Source organism: Drosophila miranda, chromosome 2, assembly GCF_003369915.1.
Source record: "Drosophila miranda strain MSH22 chromosome 2, D.miranda_PacBio2.1, whole genome shotgun sequence".
Lineage (NCBI taxonomy): Eukaryota > Metazoa > Arthropoda > Insecta > Diptera > Drosophilidae > Drosophila > Drosophila miranda.
The window spans coordinates 35,235,966-35,243,878 of NC_046675.1; the positions used below are offsets into that span (position 1 = coordinate 35,235,966).

Here is a 7,913-nt window from a genome sequence, read left to right on the forward strand (position 1 = left end):
CTGGGTATGGACCGCCTCCACCCAATCGCCGATCTGGAACTGCTCCTGGCTGGTGAGATTGGGAATGGCCGCCCAGCTGTTGGGGCAGGGCAGGTCGGGGATGGGGCTTGTGGCCGGAGTGGCCGTGATGGTGGTGTCGGTATTTGTGGTCCTCACATACCCGGTAATGGTGGCTGGAGCCGGTCCAGAAATTGGAGGAAGTGCCTCCAACCAGGTGGCGGAGTCGGTGGATTGGCGTCTCAGTATCGCTGCGTTTGCCCCGGTGCCGGTGGCTGCGCTGTCGGCGCTGGCTTCGCCGTCGGCGGCGCTGTCGGAGCTGGCAGTGGAAATGGCTGATTTGGGGCGATCCCTGGCTGTGACGCCGTGTGGTCCACGTCGTCGTCGTCCTCTTCTGGCAGTGGAACCGCGTGGCATAGCTGCGCTGGATTGGCTTTGGTTGGATTTGGTAATAAAGTTTTTCGACCGACGCGAGTGGAGATTTTGTCTAGTCAGATTGATTCACACAGTTTTTTTTTTTCGCTTTTTTTGGAATATTTTCCAAATTATATACCCGCTTTGGGTTGAGGGCTCAACAGTGCTCCACCTTACAGGGGGGGAGGAACTGAGAGGCTGGGGTGTGAGCCGCCAGCAACCAAGCGCGTTGCTTTATTAGTTGAGTTTTTTTTTTTTTTTGGGCAGTATATGTCTTACTATAAATTTATGTACATTTTTTGTTGTTTGTTTTACAATTCAATTTTAAACGGCACTCAAACACACTAGTACATTTAATGGCACAATAATAATTTACAAACATATAAACTGCAGCAACGAAACACTTGTAACCTCGAGTAGGCCCGCAGTCAGCAGGGGGCGGGGGGCAAGGGAAAAAGAAAACAAGAGAGAGACAAAATATTCGGCACTTTGACGGAGGAACTAAACCTCAAACACGACTCGACTCCACAACGCTCACGACACGACCTTCCTCGTTGGGACACAGATCCAGACTCGAGACGATTCCACGATCGGGGCAAAAGGCTCCAAAAGTACGAATCGTCAAGAGGGTGTCAAGTGTGTGTGTGTGCGGTGTGAAAGTCAAGAAAGATAAGTGGGGCCACGCTCAAAAGTATGCTGTCTCTTCCCTGTAATTCTCCCTAACTTGAAATTTGATTTGCAATCCCCTGTGAGTTTGTCAACTTGATGTTTTGTTGGCTGTTATGCGGTATGTGGTCTTCAGTCCCCTCTACTACCCTTGCCGCCTGCTGAGGGCAGACGACTAGGAATGTATCATGTACATGTGGGCGGGCAGTTTATAGGGAACGTAGTGGATTTATGCGAAGACTAGCATATTTGGCTCAATTTAGGCCGTAGTGGTGGGGTGTGGAGGCAACTGGTGCTGATTTGAAAATCGATTATGAAACCGATAATCAATTCTCAGCACCGTTGCCGCCGAAGTTTTATCACAGATTGTGATAATTTTGTAGTGGGGTGTCGGAGAACCGACTAATTACGATAATAACAATGGGGGGGGAAGAAGGGGTTAAAGAAATGAGATCGAAAATTCTGAAAGTGCAGTGTTGCAACACGTAGTCAATTGGGGAATAGATAAAGAGAAAAAGGTAAACAATGCATGTGCTTTGCGTGGAAATACACTAAATAAAAAAGAGACAAGCACTTGCAGAAATAACAATACAGGTAAGTAGCAGACTGGAGTGGAGACGACGGAAAAACAGGTAATAAAAGAGATACTACACTGGAACAAAGACGAGACAATACAGGTACAATTGATTTACGTTTACAATATTACAATAAACATAACAATTTAAAATAATGTCTATATCTCTTTCTATAATTACAGGGAAGACTAGAAGCATCGGCCGGCATAGCAAAACACAATGCTTGTAAAGACATTGCGTTGCATACCGGCCGACCCCGTCGTCCCCCTGGTCGTCGAAATTGGCGTCATCCGGAGTCGTCAGAGGTAGCTGCAATTAGCACCTCGTCATCGTTGTGGCTATAGATGCCCTCTTGGAGAACCAGTGGCACTGGTCCGGCCACCAGCTGGGAGCCAGGAGTAGACGGCACATATATTACTGTGGCGACACGGGTCCGGCCGCCAAAGTGAAATGGATGTGAGTGTGTGTGTGCGTCGGCAATTGTGGCCCTGGTGTAGAGCGAGTGGCACTGGTCCGGCCACCAGCTGTGGGCAATGGTGGACAACGACACACATAACTCGAACGGCACAGGTCCGGCCGCCCAAGTGTAATGGGTGTGTGTGTGTGTGTGTCTGAGTGGCTGGCGGTAAGTATTTTGAGCGCCCTTTTTAATCGTATTTGTGGCTGATAAATTTTTCCATTTCCAGGACCATAGGGCACTCTGAATGCCATGGCACTGGATCCGGCCACCAGCTAAGGACGATGGCGATGGCATAACTCGAACGGCACAGGTCCAGCCGCCCAAGTGTAGTGGATGTTTGTGTGTGTATGTGTATGCCACGGCACCTGGTTCCAGCAACCAGATGAGGGCAATGGCGGAGAACGACACACCTACTCGAACGGCACAGGTCCGGCCGCCCAAGTGTAATGGATGTTTGTGTGTGTGTGTGTCTGAATGGCTGGCGGTAAGTATTTTCAGAGCCCTTTTTTAATCGTATGTCTGGCTGATAAGTTTTTTCCTTTTCCAGGACCATAGGGCACTCTGAATGCCATGGCACTGGATCCGGCCACCAGCTAAGGACGATGGCGATGGCATAACTCGAACGGCACAGGTCCGGCCGCCCAAGTGTAGTGGATTTTTGTGTGTGTGTTGATGTTTTATTTAATTGCTTTGATGGCGGCAGCGTCCGTTGTTCATTTTTGTTGTGGCATGCGATTGATATGCATTTGTCATTTAATCCATTGCAGTGGCAGAGATGTGTCCAATCAGTACACAGCGTTCCAGGATATCTGGTTGTCAAGATGGTACCTCATGTTGCGGGCGTAGGCCTTAATGTCATCCATGGAGTCGTCATCTGTCCACATCTCATCGTCATCATTTTCTTCATCCGTTTCAGAATCCGTCTCTGGAGTGGCGGCTGGCGTTGGCCCTAACGTTTCCTGTGGTGGCTGTGGAGCTGGGGCAGCCACTGTTGCTGCTGCGATTGTTGGTGGATTACCCGATGTCACTGGAACTGCTGGAGTTGCCGTCACTGCCTGGGATTGGATGAGCGAGGTGAGTAGTGACATCATCACTTCCAGCCTCTTTTCCAATCGCGTCATCCTCTGCGTATTCTCCAACAGTGCCTGGCTGCAGGATCCCTCGCAAGATTGGCGTTTCGGCTTCATTTTCTGCCGGGAGCGGTTGTTGGCAAGCTGCTGCTGCTGCTGCTGTCGCTGTTGTTGTTCGCGCTGCGGCTGCTGTTGCAGCTGCTGCTGTTGTGCCTGGGAACGGCTCAATGGCTGCTCTGGACGTCGTCGCCCAGTGCGTGGGTCAGAGGCAGCAGGCGTCTGTTTATTTGTATGTATTGGCTGCTGCTGCTGCTTCTGCTTCTGCTGATGTTGTTCTCGTCCTCTTCGTCGCCCAGGAGAGGAGACATTGAGTGGCGTCTGTGCTGCCTGCTGCTGCTGTCCACGCCGGGGATTGGCTGGCGTTTGAGCTGGCTGTTGCTGCTGCTGTCGGCGCCCTGGATGTGCTGGTGTTGTTCTTGCTGGTGGTGGCTGCTGCTCTGGCAGTGGCTGCAGAAGCGAGCTGCGCTTGCGACGCAACTCCTGCATGGCCACTCGGTGGGACAGAAGGCGGCCCCTTGCTGCCTTGAATGCCGGACATCCCTTGTAGGCGCTGATGTGGGCGCCCTGGCAATTGGCGCATTTAGGGGCGTCTGCCCTTGGCTTGGCACATGCCGTGGACGCGTGGGCACCCGCACACTTCATACAGACGAATGAACGCCTGCAGTAGGTGCGGGTGTGCCCGAATGCCTGACATCTGTGGCACTGGGCTTTTTTTTTTTTTTTTTTTTTTTGACTGGCTCAGGGCACTTTAGAGTGACCTGAAGCTTTCTTTATTAATGTTCTTATTACCTAAGACTAGCAACATTTAACATTAGGACTGACACATGAAGAGTTTTGGCAACATATTAATCTAACAGAGCTATCGATTTCTTATGTAGTACGTTATTTATCAAATTACTATTGGTTACAATTTATTACTTTTTTTTTTTGCTTTATTTTAATTTTAGACTAAATTCAGATTGGCTCGCTCGACCGAGTGGCTGCATGTCCGGCCACCCGGGATGCATTGTTTGTGGATGCGTTGGTCAACAGTCGTTGATTATTGGCTCGCTCGACCGAGTGGCTGCTGATCCGGCCACCCGGGATGCATTGTTTGTGGATGCGTTGGTCAACAGTCGTTGATTATTGGCTCGCTCGGCCGAGTGGCTGCTGGTCCGGCCACCCGGGATGCATTGTTTGTGGATGCGTTGGTCAACAGTCGTTGATTAATGGCTCACTCGGCCGAGTGGCTGCTGGTCCGGCCACCCGGGATGCGTTGTTTGTGGAAATTAAAATGAATTTAATTTTATTTTATTTGCAGGTTTATATTTTGTTGGTAATGGAGTGTCGGCAATCAAGTTAAGTAAATTATGTTTTTATATTTGTTGACTTTTAATGAATATAATTATTTTATTTTCAAGTTGATTCACTGGATGTTGCGTTGGGATGTCTTCTGGCTGCTTGCTTAGTTGCTGACATATGTACATTTATTATGTACATACAGTTAATTTCGTACACCATATGTGTTTTATTTATTTAATTGGCAGGTTTTGTCTTCAGCTTTGTAATAATTTGTATGTAATTTTGTGTAGTTTATGTTGTTATATTTGTTGGCTCTTTTTTTTTTTTTTAGTTGTTTTATTTTTTTAGGTTTGCGGCAGATTTGGTAAGTGTTTTAAATTGTATTTTGGCTGAATTTAATTTTATTATATTTGCAGGTTTGGTAATAGAGTGTAAGCAGTCAAGTTAGGTAATTTATGTTGTTATATTTGTTGACTTTTAATGAGTATAGTGTTTTATTTTCAGGTTTAAAGAAAATTGGTGTGAAAAAGAAAAAGTGATTTTAATTGTTTTTACGCCAATTGAAATCTTATTTATATCTGCAGTTTTATTTTTTGCTGGTTTGATGGTAAGGTGTCAGCAATCAAGGTAAGTAGTTTATTGTTTTATTTGTTGGCTTTTGATGACTGATGTTTGTTTTATTTTCACTGGCTGTTGCGCTTGATGTCTACAACTTGTTTGCGTATTTACTGACATTGATTGTTATGTAAATAGTTATTTTGTACGCCAATACATGATAGATTTGGTGGGTAGTTTATTGGCTTTTAATGATTTTTTGTGATGATTTTAACTTTATTTATTTACATTTCAGGTGGTAAGGTGTCAGTAATCAAGGACCAGCTTAGAATTTGTCGAGCAAAGTTGGGGGATTCCATGTATGACGTGAGGGGCCTTCACCACATTTTGATGCAGCTTTATTCCAGTGCCAATGTTATTTCAAGCGTGTCTCTTGGAAAGGCTGTTGCTCCTGATGTCTACAAATTGTTTGAGTATTTATTTAAATTAATTTGTTATGTAAATAGTTATTTTATATTTTGTTTTGTTTTCAGGTTTTTCTATTTTCAGATTCATGATAAATTTGGTAAGTAGTTTTTGTTGTTATATTTATTGGCTTTTAATGATTTTTTGTGATGATTTTAACTTTATTTATTTACATTTTAGGTGGTAAGGTGTCAGTAATCAAGGACCAGCTTAGAATTTGTCGAGCAAAGTTGGGTGATTCCATGTATGGCGTGAGGGGCCTTCGCCACATTTTGATGCAGCTTTATTCCAGTGCCAATGTTATTTCAAGCGTGTCTCTTGGAAAGGCTGTTGCTCCTGATGTCTACAAATTGTTTAAGTATTTATTTAGATTAATTTGTTATGTAAATAGTTATTTTATATTTTGTTTTGTTTTCAGGTTTTTCTATTTTCAGATTCATGATAAATTTGGTAAGTAGTTTTTGTTGTTATATTTATTGGCTTTCAATGATTTTTTGTGATGATTTTAACTTTATTAATTTACATTTCCGGTGGTAAGGTGTCAATAATCAAGGACCAGCTTAGGATTTGTCGAGCAAAGTTGGGTGATTCCATGCATCCTGTTTGACCCTTGTTTCGATGACCATGTATGTTCACATTTGTCATATGAGTTTCTGATTTAATCATTTTATTTTTTATTCCACAGGCATTCCAAAAGGCTACCCTTAACGTATTGGAATTGTTGTTGTTGCTGCTGTTGTTTGTGTGCATGAATTAAGTTTGTATTGGCTGGTTGTCTATGTTGTCTGTGATATTAACATAAGTCATTTTAGTTGTCTTCTTCCATTTGGTTGCTGTTATCTCTGTCTGCCCTGAGAGGCACGGACTTGTTCACTTTGCCGTTGGAGGGAAGGCTCTGCACTAGACTGCCTAGTTGACTGATGGCAGCCAGGATGTCACTTATGCTGGCTTCGATCTTGTTCAGCCTTTCTTCAAATCGCTTGCTTTCCGGTTCGGCCGGACCCACTGCCATAGTTTTCAAGGACTGCGAGAGTGCAATCTGCTCTTCTCGCAGTCTATTCTGGAATTTCTCCAGATGGCTGGCGGCTGGGTTGGGATTCATGTCCACGGCTATAGGAGCTCTCCGTCCTTTCCCTACTTTATCCTTTTTTTGGCTGGGTGTTTGTTTTCTCTTTTCTCTGTTCTTAATCTTGGTAAGCCTTCTCTTGATTTCGGTACTATGGTGGCTGGGCTTTGGTTGGACATTTCTGCCAGAGAAAGGGTTTGTGAAGCCCCACACCCGCGCATACTGTAGACGAGCTGCTGTCTGCATGAAATGCGCGGGTGGACACCTGACGACGGAGTGCAGCAAGCCGAGGAACGTCGCTCCCAAGTGCGCCAACTGCCAGGGCCAGCACATCAGTGCCTACAAGGGTTGCCCATCCTACAAGGCAGCCAGGCAGAGGCTCGTGGCCCACTGGGTCGCCAGGGAGGAGGAGCGTCGCAGACAGCAGCCACAGCCAAGCCAACAGCGACACCAGCCAATACAACGCCGCCAGCAGCAGCCACATCCACAGCCACATCCACAGCCACTCCATAATCCGCAGCAGCAACGCCAACACCAACCGGATCGGCAGCATCGGCAGCAGCATCGGTATGGCGACCAACATCCCCAGCCATCGACCAGGGGGCGCCAACACCAGAGGGTCCAGCCGATGCAGCCGATCGCGAATGATGCTCCGACGCCACGCCAACACCAGCAGCAGCAGCGGCCAGACGCAGCTGCGCTCAAAACCTGCAATTATACGTACAGCGTATAACAGAGTTGGAAAGGAGGATCGAACAGATGGCAGAGCAACTCACCAAATTGGCTGCAGCAACAGCAGCAGCAGTTCCAATAGCCGCCAATACAGCAGCAGCAGTAGCCATATCGGACGGTGAGCCGGATATGGACATGGACGACGACAGCCAATGGACCGATGAAGAGCCTTATGAGGACCTACGTAGGTTCCTAAATGGACAATCCAGTGACGACTTCGAAAGCGACGGATTATACGGCGTCTACTGATTGCGACAAATAGCAGAAGTTTAATGCCAATGCTACCTTAAAATAGACAATAATTAAACACAATTAACAACAATCTGCAAATGACCATTAAACATACTCACCTGCTATTAAACTGACAGAGCTGCCCCTCCAGCAGCTGCCTCGCCACTCCTGCATAATGGGCGAAATTTGGAGGCCTCATCAGCAGCACTACCGCCAATCCAACAAAAGTCCAGAGGCCAGCCACTAAAACACAAAGAAAAACAGTCAATTCACGCCAACACGAAAAACTGCCAAAACACAAGAAACTCACTCTCACCTGCCAATCACCAGACAGAGCTGAC

The 7,913-nt window shown here is 46.5% G+C and overlaps 2 long non-coding RNA genes across 4 annotated transcripts; one reads left to right on the forward strand and one right to left on the reverse strand.

Moving 5' to 3' along the window:
• Window positions 1-3,950: 3,950 nt before the first annotated feature.
• Window positions 3,951-5,807, reverse strand: LOC117187392. The gene is made up of 2 exons (XR_004472082.1): window positions 5,717-5,807; window positions 3,951-5,536 (listed from the first exon to the last, which is right to left on the reverse strand). It is a non-coding gene; the product is annotated as an uncharacterized LOC117187392 (long non-coding RNA).
• On the forward strand, window positions 4,488-6,316 carry LOC108165172. 3 transcript variants are annotated; one of them, XR_004472080.1, is made up of 8 exons: window positions 5,061-5,150; window positions 5,277-5,307; window positions 5,374-5,551; window positions 5,612-5,643; window positions 5,724-5,895; window positions 5,962-5,993; window positions 6,082-6,169; window positions 6,229-6,316. It is a non-coding gene; the product is annotated as an uncharacterized LOC108165172 (long non-coding RNA). The 3 variants fall into 3 exon arrangements; XR_004472081.1 differs by adding an exon at window positions 4,488-4,579 and having other exon boundaries at window positions 4,643-5,551; XR_004472079.1 differs by adding an exon at window positions 4,880-4,971 and having other exon boundaries at window positions 5,028-5,551.
• The last annotated feature ends 1,597 nt before the right edge of the window (window positions 6,317-7,913 follow it).